This window comes from Diplotaxodon limnothrissa, linkage group LG3 (genome assembly GCF_057381915.1).
Source record: "Diplotaxodon limnothrissa isolate DT_005_m linkage group LG3, D_limnothrissa_male_GT1.1, whole genome shotgun sequence".
NCBI classification, from domain to species: Eukaryota; Metazoa; Chordata; class Actinopteri; order Cichliformes; family Cichlidae; genus Diplotaxodon; species Diplotaxodon limnothrissa.
This window is the reverse complement of record NC_140598.1, coordinates 63,680,160-63,696,598: the sequence shown is the minus strand read 5'-3', so window position 1 is coordinate 63,696,598 and position 16,439 is coordinate 63,680,160.

Sequence of the window (16,439 nt, the reverse complement as noted above, 5' to 3'; positions counted from 1 at the left end):
GCCACCCATTTAGCTTATCTCTGAAAGCCCGCTGCACTACAAAGGAATGGCCATATCTAGCATTTAACCTATCCCATGCTTGTTGATAGGCTTCTTCATCTTTTCTGTAGAAGCTGCCTTCAAGAGAGGATTTTGCCTCACCTGCTATGTACTTTTGCAGGTAGAATAGCCTGTCTGCAGGGTCAGAGCATCGTCTCTCTATGAGGGCTTTGAAGCTTATGCTCCATTCTGTAAACTTCAGAGGATCGCCCGAGAATACAGAAGGTTCTGGAGTTGGCAAGCGAGTAAGAGCTAATGACTCTTGTAGCGATTGGACCAATGATGTCTCGTTTTGCACAACCTGCCGTTCTTGATCTGGGATGTGGTGAGCGAAGGGGTGTGCATCACTCACTTTGCTGAATGGAGGACTGCGTGTCCCATCCCTTCCCTCTTCTTCAGTGTAGACATTTAGCTTTGCCTGAATTACATCAATGTCCCTCTGATTTTCAAGTTTTCTCAACTGCTGACGTTGAGCTTCGATGGCAGCTTCCATATCAATTTCGGCTTTCTTTGCAGCCAGCTGAGCAGCCACTTCCGCTCTCATAGCTGGAATGCTAGGTGACTCTGAGAGATGGTTAGAATTGTGACAGCTGTGTGCAGTAACTCTGGAGGCTGTGGATCCATATATGGACCTAGCATATTCATTATCAAGTAGCATGCGTAACCTTGATCTTTCCGCCACCGTGTCAAACTCACCTTCATCTTCAGTCAGACGTACTCTCATCAGCTGCAGCAAGTCGGCCGTCACGGCTGAGCATGCATCGATCTTTCTTCGAAATTCTTGACTTGGTGAGGTTTGGAGTCGAATTCTGTCATACTGTTCCTTTAATTCAGACTCAAGCTTCTCAGCCTCATCCATCATATCATACATGTCACTCTCAGAGCATACTTGCTTTAACTTTGTGCGAATGTCTCTTACGTTGCTTTTCCATTTCTCGTATGTTGCTTTGAACCTCTTCTCCTTTTGAGTTAACTCTTGATCTTTCAGTTCCTGCATTTTTGGCGTTAATCGCCTTTCACGAGAGGATTTTCTTGCTTTTGTCTCAGATTTCTCAGACACTACACTTTTTTCCTCTTCCAAATCCCCTGCATCTTGTACTTCTGACATAACATCAGGGTGACTATGACCATCTTTAGACATTTTCAGACTTTAAAGGGGGTATCTTATGAAGAGGACAAGATAACTAAGGTAATTACAAGAATGGATGTAATAGGCGGAGAATTATTAAAATTAACACAAAGGAACCTTAGCTTAGATTCTTACGTATGACAGCAAATAAATTTTCAGTTTCAGCCTTCATGAAGCTTGCAAGCAACAGGTAAGAAAACAACAATAATTTCCAGAACTTCAACAGATTGTCCTTTTTTTTCTTTTCTTTTTTTTTTCTTCTTTTTTTGTTTGTTTGTTTGTTTGTTTGTTTTTTTTTACACAATCCGAAATTTGAACACTATTAATTCCTTGTCCATTACAGCAAATTTGTAGCTCATGTTCTATCCATCAACTCATGAGGCATAATAACTGCGCAATATAGCCTGAGGACTCACGCTTTAGCCTGAAACCGCTTCTTGGAGTGTCCGCTGAATCTGCAGCTCCCGATTGGTTGTCACAAAATGCAAAGCAACGTGTCCACTGAAGCCTGTAGCTCGCTGCAGGATGAGAAGCAACCGAGACCTGTAGCTTGCTGCAGGATGAGAAGAGCTTTGCACACCGAAGCCTGTAGCTTGCTGCAGGAGGGGAAGCGCGTTTGCAAACCGAGACCTGTAGCTTGCTGCAGGATGAGAAGAGCTTTGCACACCGAAGCCTCCAGATGGATTGGGACACGTTTTCACTGTTTCTACTCTGGTCGAAAGAATCCACGCTTCGTACTGATGTCCACAATTCTTTTATTCCTCTCACAATCATGGAGCACCGTGAAAACTAGAAACAAGTAAAATAATATCGATAGCACATATGATATTCATCTCAGCCACTTATTTCCTTTCACAAGGTGCACAAGTGTTAAACAAATAACAGCATAATGATTTTTTACCGTGTACGCCTTGTAAAACCAGCAGTAGAAAAGTTGTATATTCCGAAAAGTCCGCCGTGTTACCGTTCTGTCTTGTCTCTCCCGCGCACAACTTCCGGTTCCCGCAACTCACAGGAAGTGACTACTTCACAATAATATTTTAACAGAAACATTTCTTATAAGCAGGATATATCACTGGATTCATAGATTACCTTTCCTACTGCAAATGTACACAAGCATGAGAAGCAAATAAAGAAAACAAATAGAAAACAATAACGATCTCAGATTCACTTTGGTGTTGTCATGGCAACCCACACAAACATTTCAGCGTCAGCTACAGTGAGCTACAAAGAACGTGACAGATGTAGAATTTTACAAAAACAAAAGACTGCCCACAAAAACATTGTTGCACATAAAGTAGTATAATATAACTCAAAATGACAAATAAACATTGTCTCAGCTCACAACTGAGTTCAAAATGACATGCTGCCTGTCATTAAACACATCAAGTGGATCCGCTCTCCACCAACCTCATCCATTGATCATGTTCTGAAAACAACAAACACAAAACAACATGCAGGTACTATCATTAAATTGCACATGGTTGACATGCATTTATTTTATTTTATTTGTGGATAACACTTAATTAATTAAACACGGAAATGGATAAACTGCGACCTAATGGCGGAATACTGTCACTGCACTGGTAACACAATCGACATATTGACATATAGACATATTATAAGACACATTAACCACTCGTCTTGAGTTTGACATGTGCTGTAGATGCTTTCTTTTTGTAACATTACGGTTAGTTTTAATATTACTTTTTCCGGGTCACAAAATAAACTCTTACGATATTTCCAGACAAGAATTAATCTATTGTTTCCCCCGTGCACCACCCAGTACCCGTGTCCTCTAAATCTGAGAGTGATGACTTTCTAAACTTCTTTGTGGATAGGTTGTGTATGCAGCTGCACTAAAGCCGCGGTTATAAGAATGAGCCGTAGCGTGGGAGTAGTCATTTTCACGATGGCAAGGTACTATAGCACTGAGGAAGTTTTGGAAATGGTCCTGGACCCTGATTGCGAGGATGGCTCCGCGTCATTCTCCGAGGACTCTGGGGATGACAGCAGAGTGGACGTCTAAGAACGGAAGAATAGTGTGGTCTCCTACAAATGCCAAGACGCTCCGCTATGTGCCTGCAGCCACAGGACTTATCCTGGGACCCACACATTATGCCACCGCCTGAATTAGCGACCCACAGTCCAGCTTTGCACTATTTCTCAAAGATGAAATCGTGCTGCATATTGCATCAATGACAAATCTGCAAGGGAGACGCACAATCGCAGACTGGAGAGATGTGGACACCGATGAACTAAGGGCCTATGTGGGACAGCTGATCTTGGCCAGTGTGTACTGTTCAAAAAATGAATCAACGGCCAACCTTTGGAGTGAGAAATCCGGATGGCGGATTTTTTGGGCGACCGTGTTGGAAAAATGATTCCGTTACATCACCAGGGCGCTGCGCTTTGATGATGAACTTTCCTGACCCCGAGGTGACAAACTGGCTCCAATCCGCAAAGTCTGGGATATGTGGACGCACCGCCTCCAGATGCTGTTCTGCCCAGACAGAGACGTTTGTGTGGACAAACAACTCGTACCATTCAAAGGCAGATGCAGCTTCAGGCAGTACATGCCAAAAAAGCCTGCCAAGTATGGCCTGAAGATTTGGGCACTATGTGATGTCAAGACGTCCTACGCCTGCAGACTACAGGTCTAGACAGGCAAAGCAGCTGGCAAACGCCTGGAGGTCAACCAGGGGATGAGGGTGGTCCTGGACATGACAGATCACATTATAACATGTGACAATTTTTTTCACCTCCTTCCCTCTGTCAGAAGAGCTACTGAGGAGGAAACTGGCCCTGGTTGGCACAATTCGGAAAAATAAGCCCGAACTTCCACCACGTTTGCTGGAGACAAGCGGGAGAGAGGTGTTCTCCTTCATCTTCGCCTTCACGAAGACGCACACGCTCGTGTCTTATGCACCCAGATGCGGCACGAATGTCCTCCTGCTGAACACAAAGCACCGGACTCCATGCGTAAGCGATGATGCTGAGAGAAAGCCAGCAATAATAAAAGATTACAACAAATGTAAAGGAGGTGTCATTACGCAGTTACGCACACATTTATTCATTCTTGCTCATATATTGTAGGTTTAATGTTTTCGGGGGTTTTTTTGTTTGTTTTTTGTTAGGGTTAGGTTGTTGGCACCTACTCGTGCAGGAGGCGAACGAATCGGTGGCCATTGGCCCTATTCCACCATCTCCTTGACGTCTCGCTCTACAATGGCTACGTCTTGTGGACCGCAATTGACCCTTTATGGCAGCAGGCCAAACCACACAGGAGGAGGCTGTATATTGAGGAGGTGGGAGAAATGCTAGTCAATCCACAGATAGCGAAGAGAGGCTACCTTCCCCGCTCATCACTCGCAGCAGACTTTGTCAAAAGTGCGCAAGGTGCTGCTGCAGGCCCCTCTCCAGCCAGGAAGGTCAGGAGGCAGTGCCAGTTTTGCGCAGAAAGCAGAAGAAGAGTTGTCACCACCTGCTGCAAATGTGGAAAGTTCGCATGCGGAGACCACACTCTGTCCATCTGCAGCATCTGCTCCACTTGAGCAGGACTGTCACACTGATCAGAAAACTTAATCACTACCTGTAATCAATCCAAAAATAACTGAGAGCAAAGTGAAGCTATCTATAAATGTAGTTTTATGCACGTTCTCCTCCCAGTGATCACTTTACTTTGTGTTGTTCATGCAATCTTCTCTGAATCTGGTGAAGAAATTACCAAAGTTTGAATTTGCCCACACGTACATGTTTCTGTGGCGCTCATCATTATTAGCCTCTGAAGTGCTGGGTTAAGTGTCAGTATTGTGTGGTTTTAACCTTCTCCCTCCCTCCACAGAAGCTACTGTATAAGTAGCCTGCAAATATGATCCCCAAAACACCACCAGGCACTGTTTTTGCTCGTCCACCCACCAGGTCCACTCCAAGGTAAGTTTGCTGTACTGCTTTTTTGCACTGTCCTGCAGGTTTCTCGCAGTGTTGACATGTGCTCTTACACTGTGTTTTATCCCTGTAGAAAACAACCGTGTCAATCCCATCAGTATGACGGCCGTCCTTATATTAAGAAGCCACCAAATGCCTTCATGGTCTATCTGGAAGAGCAGAGGCCGAAGGTGGAGGCTGAACTGAACGTCAGTGGGAGTGCAGCTGTGAATGCAGTTGTGGGAGCGAGAGTAAGTGTGTAACTAACTCTACATACATTTATGGATCTGTTCATGTTTTGTGCTGGTGTCTTTGCATGTGTACCAGCTGTCCTGTAGTAATGTGTAGTAACAGTGTAGCTGTGCATTTATATATGCTGAAAGTGTGTTCCTGTGGTCTTCTGTCCACAGTGGAAGTTGCTCTCAAAAAATGAGCAGGCGAAATATTTTGATCGGGCGGAGACAGAAAGATGGCGTCACACAAAAGAGCATCCACAGTGGTCCACTAAAGACAACTATGTATGTCCAAAGTGCCAATATTCATACATGTGCCTGTGACTGCACTGAATGATGAAACATTCACATCAGAGAGTTTGTATCAGCCCGTGAAAATTCTAATGTGTTTGTTTTTAGGGCAAAAAGAGGAAGAGAATCAGAAATCGCAGCTGTACCACCGGTGAAAGACTATTTCTGGGAATCACGGCGTTTCCTTCATGTGAAAGACAAACATTTGTTTAAAAAAAGAAGACTCATTGTGTTTTGTTTGTGTTGCAGTGTCTGCATCTGACCAGGAAGATCAACAGGTCAAGAAGCCTTACATCACACCAGCTCAGCAGCCACAGCCAGGTGTTACTAGCCTGCCTCACCAGCAGGCAGTGTGTCTGCAGCTGCCAAATCAGGTCCTCTCCTCCTCACATGTGGATGTTCCTACAGACCTCTGTGCTGGTCCTAAACTAAGTAACACCAGCCCTGCTTTTCCTGCGGATTCCACTCCATCCACATCATTTGCCTCCCAAGCAAGACAACCCCGAACAGAGCCCATCCTTTTCACTGACACTGAGAAGTGATCAGTGCTTGACCACCTTCCCATCACAGCACAGGGTGATCTGATCTCACCTCAATCAGTTAGACGCCTCCACTGGTCCTCAGCTAAACCAGAAAAGCGCTGCACCCACTCAGACAACAACTGGACGTCAGCCAGATTGACAGTTAAAAACTTTAATTGAGCTTTTTAAATAAAGCACATTGCTCAAAACTAACATCAAACTAAAACTGAGCAAAACTACACTAAAACATAGAAACACTGAAAATGAAATCCAAACTTGAAACCTGAACATGGAAACACGGAAAGCCTGAAACACAAGGGTAATTAGGGAAAGTATAGTAACATGAAACCACAGCTGAAACAAACAGACATAACGAGACGGGGAGAGAAAATTCAATACACGACGAGAAACTGTAAAAATAAAACAGGAAGCACACTGAGATGCAGACTAAGACACACAGCTTGACACTAGGCATGGGGTCACCTAACCTCATTTGTCACGTTACTCCATCACCCCTTCAAGCAGCTCTGTATATTATGGATGCAGATCTTCACCACAAAGCTTCATTGTTGTTGCCAGACGTCAAGACAGCACCATTTGCTACTTCACCTACCTGTCCTTCCCATCAGTCACCACTCAAGGAACTGACCTCGTCATCCATCTCCCTCACAGGCCTTTATGCGTAACTGATTCCTCAAGATCAAAACAATAAAACAACAAGATTCATAAGGATTATTTGTCAAGTTACTTGAAAATAGTAATTAGAGCTTGGTCACTCTGGCACAGCTGGCTGCCGGTGGAGCTCACGGGCATGTCACTGCAACCACCGGTTCAGCAAATGAAAATAAAATAAACAATAAAAGCAAAGGTGAATCAAATAGACCAATACGGCAAGGCTGGGATGGTCCATCTGGTAAAGTAAATCCGTTGGGCATCTTTCTTTGCCTTTAGACAACAATTCTGGTGGCAAAAGAACCAAACGGGACAGACAAAAAAGAAAAAAGTAATTAGTTACTAATTACTTCTCCAAGAAAGTAACCCTGTCACTTTACTGATTACTTATTTTTAAAAGTAACTGGTTACTTTATTACTTAGTTACTTTTTAAAAAACATTCTACACAACCTCAATATGTTATAAAGCAATAGACCTTTCAGCCCAATTCTATTTTTTCTGCATAATACACAATGAAAAAGTCTCTTTTTAAAACTGGTTTCATTAATCTTTTAACTTTATGCACATTGCATCAAGCAAAAATTAAACTCCATGCAACATTCTCTGATTGGAAGATTTTTGTTTTACATTTAAGCCCATTTTCTGCATATTCCAGCATATAAAATAAACTGTTTTGCGTTTCACACTTTCAAATAAATGCAAGTAAAACACAGCAAAAAATAGATAAAATCAAAGATTCAGTGGCACCAAGGCTACGTCCACATGTACCCGGGTACTTTTGAAAACGCAGATTTTTCTATGCGTTTGCACCTTTCGTCCACACGTAAACGGTGTTTTCGGTCACTGAAAACTGAGATTTCTAAAAACGCCTGCCAGGGTGGATATTTTCGAAAACTCAGTTTTTGCATTTACGTGTGGACGAGAAAAACGGAGAAAACGCAGGAAACGCAGCGCCACGTTATTGTTTCGGTGAAATGAATTTCTACAATACTGTTAATGGTACTCTCTGCAGTGTTTAAATGCTTACATATTCACACACAGCTACTGTCCCTCCACACATACGACTCGGTTCTGCTTCTATGCCCCAGCTTTGTTTACTATTTCCCACCGAGGCTTCTAGACTTCTGATTGGCCAACATTTCTACACGGTTAGGAATATATCGCCACCTGTTGCTTTGGCATGTTCCTAGCAGCGTTTTCCTTCATTTCTGCGTTTACGTGTGGATGGGATTATTTTTTAAAACGAAAACGGAAAATCTCCGTTTTCAAAAATGTCCTGACTGAGGGATTTTGGAAACAAATTCAAACGTACAGCTCTGCTATGAAATGAAGACAGAAAACTAAACAGCAGTGACGTTTGCAGGGTTACTGAAGTTTGGCTAGCTGATATATAATGATGTGCTATGTGACAGCTAGCAACACAGCTATGTCAGCATAATATAAACACGCTATAACTTTTTTCCACTCGATAAAAGTTTACGTGAGGATTCTCGGTGGTTAGGACCAAATGTAATCGCATGGCAGGATGCTGTAAACGGACCAAACTTCAGCCAGGAGAACATCTGAGATAATCCATCCACAATACGAGGTTAGTCATTCATATACTGCTGCATGGGCTGGGCTGTAATTACATCGTAAGTTTTTAAAAACTGAGCTTAAATAAATGATTAGCGGTAATAAAAGTCGAGGTAGGTTAACAGTGATCACTGACTGTTTTAGGAGCTTTTTGAGATTAAATAGAAGAAAATACAAAACATTAAACATGTTAACAACACAAAAGTTTTGCACCTGCCATCTTTGCAAGATGGCAGGTGCAAAACTTCCTCCCACATTTCCGGTTCACGCGCGTTAAAATATGATATTTTGGGGCGCGATGGATTTTTCTTGGACACGCGTAGAGGTGCGAATGCGCACGCGTCAAGTTAGGGGCGTTTGGGGCTTTTTTCACGCGTTCGGTGTGAACACACCGTTACAGACTGGATTAACTCCTGTTATTAACTCCTGTGCTTAATGTTAAGGTTTCAACTAGTTCACTTTCCTTCCATGCTTGAATCTGCTTTTGGATCCTGGTTCATGCACTAGCCTCCAGGCTCCAGTGGCAGGTGCAGAAACAGACATGAGAACAAGACTGAAATATGTCTTAAGACTTTATATCTTGTTCTGTTTAATCTGAACAAGCCCATAAAATCAGTCAATGATCACTAATGGCCTCTCATAGTTTTTATTATCACTATTTATTGGTAGCATGTTTTAGGCTACGTCCACATGTACATGGGCATTTTTAAAAAAAACAAAACAAAAAAACCATCTTGTCCACATGTGCAGTTTTGAAAAAAATATCTCCGTCCACATGTAAACGTTATAAATGAAATTTTGGGCAATCATAAGTCTAGAAGCCTGGGAGTTTTTATATTTTTGGAAAAGACAGCTATTCTTGGTGTTACAGTCAACTGTCTGGGTGTTTGTTTCAGGCAGAACACTGAAGGTTGCAACGCTGCTATTCCTGCAATGAAATAACACCACCACATGTTGTAACAGGAAGAGCCCCCATTTGAGGCAGGCCACAAAATTTAGAAAAACAAAAAATTTACATTATTGGGCAACAGGCAAAGATGTTATACATTTAGACTAGACTAAAAGATCCACGGAAACAAAGACTGAATAACTTCACCACAAGTTGAGCCCTCACTGTCTTCTGTAATTTACAGCAGAAACTAGTGATGTGTCGGTCGCAAACGAAACGACTCTCTCGCACTTTTTTCCCGCGTCACTCCGCATGCGAGCCTTGTGCTTTGCGCTGGGAAGAGGGGGGAGGGGCGGTAGTTACACTCGCAGTAGCACAGGAACAGAGCGGGAGGGAGAGAGAGAGAAAGAGCCAGGGACAACAACGTCACATTAGAAAGGTATAGTAATCATCCACAACTATTTTCAGTTGCGGATGATAAAGGATTCAGAAAGTTTATTCATGTAGGCCCATGACTGAGAATGTGCATCTTCTTTTTGTTTTCATATTTTATTTATATTTAATTGTGTTGTGCAGTGTTTTGTGTTGTTTCACTTTAAATTTGTTTAAAAGGGAAAAGCTGAAAATTTAAATAGAAAAAGTTGAAATGTTTTTTGTATTATATTTTGTATAATTTGTATTATATGGTTTATTTATTGCATTTTATGTGGAGTGAATAAATAAAAGTATATTTACGGTGGCCTCTAGAGACAAGGCACGTACAAACTCCGAAGCACGTACAAAAGACAACAGTGCTCCAGGTTGTTTGAGGCAGTGTTGAGCTTTTGTTACCTACCTACACAAGCCAGGAAGTACCAACGACCGGATTTGGTGTGTAGTAGTAACAGGTAAATGAACATTTTTGTTTTTACATTATTTAAATATATATGAGTGCTTGTGTATAAATACAGAAACAATACACCTATGCTTTCAATTGTGTAATTTAAGTGATCTAGGTAGCTCTGTTTTGGCAGTTCAGTTAATGCTAGAAATGTGTTTTGGAGTTTGCTTTTCTCTAGGGGCCACCGTATATATTTATATATAAACATATATAAATAAAACCATGTTTTTTTTTACATTAGTAATTTTTTTTTAGCATGATTTCATACTGTTGTTAATAATAAATTAATTAAAGCAACAAAACAACCTGAAGAGCCAGTTGGGGGCCGAAAGAGCTGGGGTTTTTTAGTGAGTCGAGCCGAAAGAGCCGGATCTCTAAAAAGAGCCGGAAATCCCGTCACTAGTTTCAAATATACTGAGGGCTAATCAAGGGGATGAGACACAGCTAGGGAAAAAGAAGGTACAGGTGAAAATAATCAATGACAATTATAACTAAAGCTATGGACAGAGTACAACACACAAAGGACATAACAGGAAATAACATAACAGGCAAATATATTATACATTTAGACTAGACTAAAAGATCCAAGGAAACAAAGACTGAATAACTTCACCACAAGTTGAGCCCTGACTGTCTTCTGTAATCTACAGCAGAAACATTTACACCAGTGAATCCCAAAGTGGGGGGTTGAATTAAAAAAAATTGAATACTGCAAGCATAAGGTTTTTTTGACAGGGGTCCCACACAAACAGAAAGCAGAGGTTGAAGCAGCGCCAAATATGCTTCCAAACCAACTTCCTTCCAAGCCAAAATTAGAAGATATGCGAAGCATGTCTTGCCTTTGGCTTCACCTGCACAACAGTTGTTGTTCCAAGAATTTGTTTCCCCTGAGTCGGGAGCACACGCTGGGCTCTCCAAATCACGGACAAACAGTATCCCCTATTCTTGATTTTTAGTTCACAAACACTTCTAATAACGACTAACTACTTCTAAAACTTGGGAGGTTGCAACATAACTGTATGTTAAAGAGTGCTTTGTTTCATTAATAAACATGAGACTGTTTAATGCATTTCCAGCTATTTTTTAGATTTTTTTTAAAATATAAAAACTTGGCATAGGAATACACTTGAAAGTATAAAATGTAAATATAGTTTAAATGAACGAACATACCATCTAACAAACAATTATAAATATCCACAAAAACAATTTAATTCATCCTTTATAAAATATCATTTTGCATATTTGAACATTATAAACATTTTGAACAAAACAAAGCAACTATATATTAAATACTCTTTTTTTGATGTCGCTAATTTGTTTCCTTTTACATACAGTTCTCCAACAGGATGCAGGTTGTACCGTGTCATCAAAAATCACGAGGACATCACACTTGAAAACGCACAAAACATACAACAGATGATGAGATGCGATGCAACACTATGATGGGTAGCTGTAGCTCAGGTGGCAGAGCAGGTCAGCCACTAACCAGAAGGTCAGTGGTTCGATCCCAGGCTGCCTCCTGGCTGCATGCCAAATATCCTTGGGCAAGATACTAACCCCGTGTTTGCCTACTGGTGGTGGTCAGAGGGCCCGGTGGCGCCAGTGTCCGGCAGCCTCGCCTCTGTCAGTGCGCCCCAGGGCAGCTGTGGCTACAATGTAGCTTGCCGTCACCAGTGTGTGAATGGTTGAATGACTGAATGTAGTGTAAAGCGCTTTGGGGTTCTTAGGGACTGAGTAAAGCGCTATACAAATGCAGGCCATTTACCATTTCACCACTAGAAGTGAGATCAGTGGGCTGTGCATAAAACTACATTCATACATAGCTTCACTTTGCGCTGCTGAGTTATTCTTTTTGAATTATGATTCGCTGGCAGTGATTTACTGATTAGCAAAGCTTCAAAGCACAGTTACGCAAAGGTAAAATACAAGGAAGGTGACCGCAGACTGATTTTAGAGTTAGGGTCCAGTGGGGAAAGGAGGAGGACGGGGAGGGCTGGGTGATGGCCCCAGAAAAAGGAGTACCTTCTGACTCCATGTTTACACAATATCGTCTAAATTTTCTCTGTTGTCCATTTTAATGACAGCGGAAAGTTTAAGTGCTGTTCTTGTCAGCACTTAAACCTTGTGCAGCAAACTAAATATGTATACATTTATATTTATAATATAAATTTAAAAGTAAAAGGTTACTCTGCAAATTTGAATTTTAAAGCCTTTCTTGTGATAAACTAATACAATATTAATTTTTGGAGAAAACATCTACAATTTTGATTAATCTCTCCCAACAGTTTACTGTGAAGGAAGTTGATGCTTACAGATATATACAAATGCATTTTAAATACATTTTTCTTTAAATGTTAATGAAATTCTTGTGTTTTCTTATGATGTCAATTAATTTTTCACTGCTCGGTCACACGACATTTCAATAATTCAAACAGAACTTTCTACACTTTTTGTTCAATTTGAAGGACAGTAAAACAACTACAGGATTCAAGAAAATATTTATGTAGAAACAATAATTGTGGGGTTGAAAGAATTAAGTGTATATTTTCAGTGATCCAGGCTGGGTTGGAGGCAGTCAGTGGTGCTCCTTGGCGGGACCAACTGTCATCTGAGGTGTCAGCCCTGGAGGAGGTACCACCAGACCACAACTACTGTTAACAGGCAAGCGCAAATTTGTCTAGGAACCTTTTCTCCGGTGGTATATGGCACTTCATGGCACTCCTGCTTGCATATCTCTGACATCTTAGGCTACGTCCACACGTACACGGGTATTTTTGAAAATGGAGATTTTCCGTTTTCGTTTTAAAAAATAATCCCGTCTCCCACTGTCACGCCTGGTTCACCCACCATTGTTCCGGTCCAAAATCCTTCTACTGGTTCGGAATTTATGCGGCAGGTGGCCCGCAATGAATCCTGGGATATAGTAGGACATGAAGGATACATCGGACCCATCCTTAGAATTCAGGGCAAAGTAGGACGCATTTGTCGCCACATTTTGAGTACTCTTTGAATTCGGACAGCCTTCGTCGTGTCGCCGTGACGTCATTGCCTCCAAGTGTGGCATTGGCGCATCCTTCCCCCGAATTTGGACACGACTAACCCTCAAATTCGCGGAGAGGTAGGATGCATTTGTCGCCACATTTTGAGTGCTCTTTGAATTCGAACAAGTTACATATAAATGGGGAAAAAACATGTATAATTAATATGCAAAATATTGTTGGGTTAATGAGCATGCTGACTGCATCAAAACATCTTCTGACTACACACACATTTTTCCTCCCTCACCTGGCGGGAGGAGTTTATGAAGGACACAACAACTCTTCACTAATTTCCCATTTCCACTTTCTTCACAACACCTCAGTCTTTGTAAGGAGGAAGTCTATCAGATCAAATGGTTGTAGATTGTTGTTACTCTGTCCATCTCTTCTTTCTCTTTATATACAGACCGGGAAAATGCAAAGAAGACCTCACCATAAGAAGGGGGAAGATTCAATTGAAGAACAGCTGGATCTGCGCACAAAAGTTCACACCAAACGATACCTCTGTGAGCAGTGTGGGAAAATGTTCAAAACACTATTAAGTTTGTGTTATGTTCCTGGGTCTGTTGACCCAGCGTTTTGAGTTTTAGTTTATTTGGATGATATGTTTGAGTTCTTTAGGGTAGCTAAGTTGTTTATTAGTTTCCCTTTGTGTTTTCTATTTAAGTTTCCCTCTCCCTTTGCCCTTTGTGTGTTTCATGCTGTGTGTCTTATGTTGTCAAGTTTATATTGTCTTGTCTGCGTCACGTTTCCTGTTATATTTTGAAGGTCTGTGTCCTATGTCAGTGTAGTCAGCTTTGCTTCCTTTGTCTCGTTATGTCAGACTAGTGTCAGCTGTTTCCCCATGTGTTTCCACTTCCCCTAATCACCCTTGTGTGTATTTAGTCTGTGTGTTTCTGTTCATTTCTTGTCAGGTCGTCTGTTGTCCACGCCATGTGTTCAAGTCTAGGTTTTTCTTGTTGTTTGTTTAGTTCTCCCAGTTTAGGTTAATGTTAGTTTTACTTCAGTTTGCCTTGCACTTTGGTTGTACCTAGTGATGGTGAGATGAAGCCTCATGATGAACTGAAGCTTTCCATCCAATTGGTCGACTCATGGTTCGAAGCATTGTGATGATTCATTTGCTCTACTGCGCCATCAAGTGGACAATTCAAGTGAAGCGGGCTCTTTGATTATAATGATGTGTAAACCTTATGTACATCTGGATAATGACACAAACTAGTGTTTGGTGCTTCACTTTTTAATAAACTAAAAGACAAATCAGATTATAGGATGTGTAGTGTTGTTTATTTATATTTTGGTGTTTATCATTTGTGATATTTATTACTGTGTGCATACTTTATTAGGAGAGACAAAATAAAAAATAAAAAAAATCTCTTCCTTGCTGGTTCCATCGAAGAAGAAATGCACAAGTAACTATGTAGCACGTACGTAATCCAATTCCACAACACGGTGTGATGGGGAATCAGCTGTTTTCCTGCCCATGTTATTTCGAATCTGGCGCGAACCGGTGAACCAGTCCCTGAATCCGTCACGTGGTACGGACTGCCCGCGAGGCCTCGAACGTCACTGCATACGTAATCAAAGCAAGCCTCAATACGCGCTTCAGAAAAACGCCCCCGCGATTACCCGACGCACGATTCGAAGCTTCGACACACAGGACACATCACTAGTTGTACCTTTTGTTACCAGCCATATTAAACGGCTCGCTTTTTGTTAATACTCAAGCTTTGGTCCAAGTTCCTATGTGTCTGCATTTTGGGTCCACTCTTCACAATATATACATCTGTCTCCGCCCGACTGTGACAGTTTGAAGGTGCATCAGCGTCTGCACACTGGACAAAAACCCTATTCTTGTGATCAGTGTGGCCAGAGCTTTGCCCAGTTAGTTCATCTTCAGGTGCATCATTTTGGGCACAGTGGGGGGAAAAGAAAGGTTAAGATTCTTTTATTTATTGACTCTAATAATAAAAAATGGCCCCGATCGGGTGAGAAAGGAGACATCTCACTGAGATTCTGGCGTTTCGGCCAAAATAAATTTATATTAAAAAAAATCAATTCAGGATTTTAATGAATTGATATCACGTTATCCAAGCTAGAATGGATTTTAATCGATAATCAAAACCCACCCCTAGTTACCACTTGCCTGTTAACCTCAGGCTCCTGGATGTTAAACCCTACTACAGTCAACTGTCTGGGTGTTTGTTTCAGGCAGAACACTGAAGGTTGCAATGCTGCTATTCCTGCAATGGAATAACACCACCACATGTTGTAACAGGAAGAGCCCCCATTTGAGGCAGGCCACAAAATCTGGAAAAACAAAATTTACATCATTGGGCATTATGCGGAGACCCAAAGACAACAGACTCCAGAGGGCTGCAAACACTATGGCAAAAAAAAAAAAAAAAAGAGATCCCAGAAGAAACACGAACACGTTACAAGAAACCAGCTAACAGCATGGTAGACAGGGTTTCAAATATACTGAGGGCTAATTAAGGGGATGAGACACAGCTGGGGAAAAAAGGTACAGGTGAAAATAATCAATGACAATTATAACTAAAACTATGGACAGAGTACAACACACAAAGGACACAACAGGAAATAACATAACAGGCAAAGATTGTCACGATCCTGGGTGTTTTGAGTTTAGTTTATTTGGATGTTTACATGATTACGTAAATAACAATAAATAATAATAATAATAATAATAATAATAATAATAATAATAATAATAATTAACTAATAAAGGCACTACTAAAGGAGTTTACAATTTATTACGTAACAGAGAGAGAGAGCAAACTGCGGTGGCAAGAAGTTTTTCTTCTGTCTATGTGCTCATTATTGGCTGTTTCATATAGATCCAACCTGTACATAATGCAGATTTTTGTCCACATACAAATTCCAGGCTTCCCTCGTTCAGGTATTCATATGCAGCATACTTTTGGGAATTTTAATATGTTGTTTTTACCTTCCCTCTTCTAAATTGGCTGTTTCTCTGATGTACTGTTTGTTTCTATGGTTTATTTACATTTCTTACACAATTAACATGGCTCCCACATACCAGAATTCAAAGCGTAATGTCAAGCCCTATATACTTTATTGTTTATTGATAAGAACATTTCTGTCAGTATCTGGAGCTATACAGGCGATACATTGTAATTTGGACATCCCAGCTTTCCTTCTGACACTGACATCTGAGAGGGGGTTTGTTCATTGACGTCCTCCATACTGAGCACAGTTGACAGCT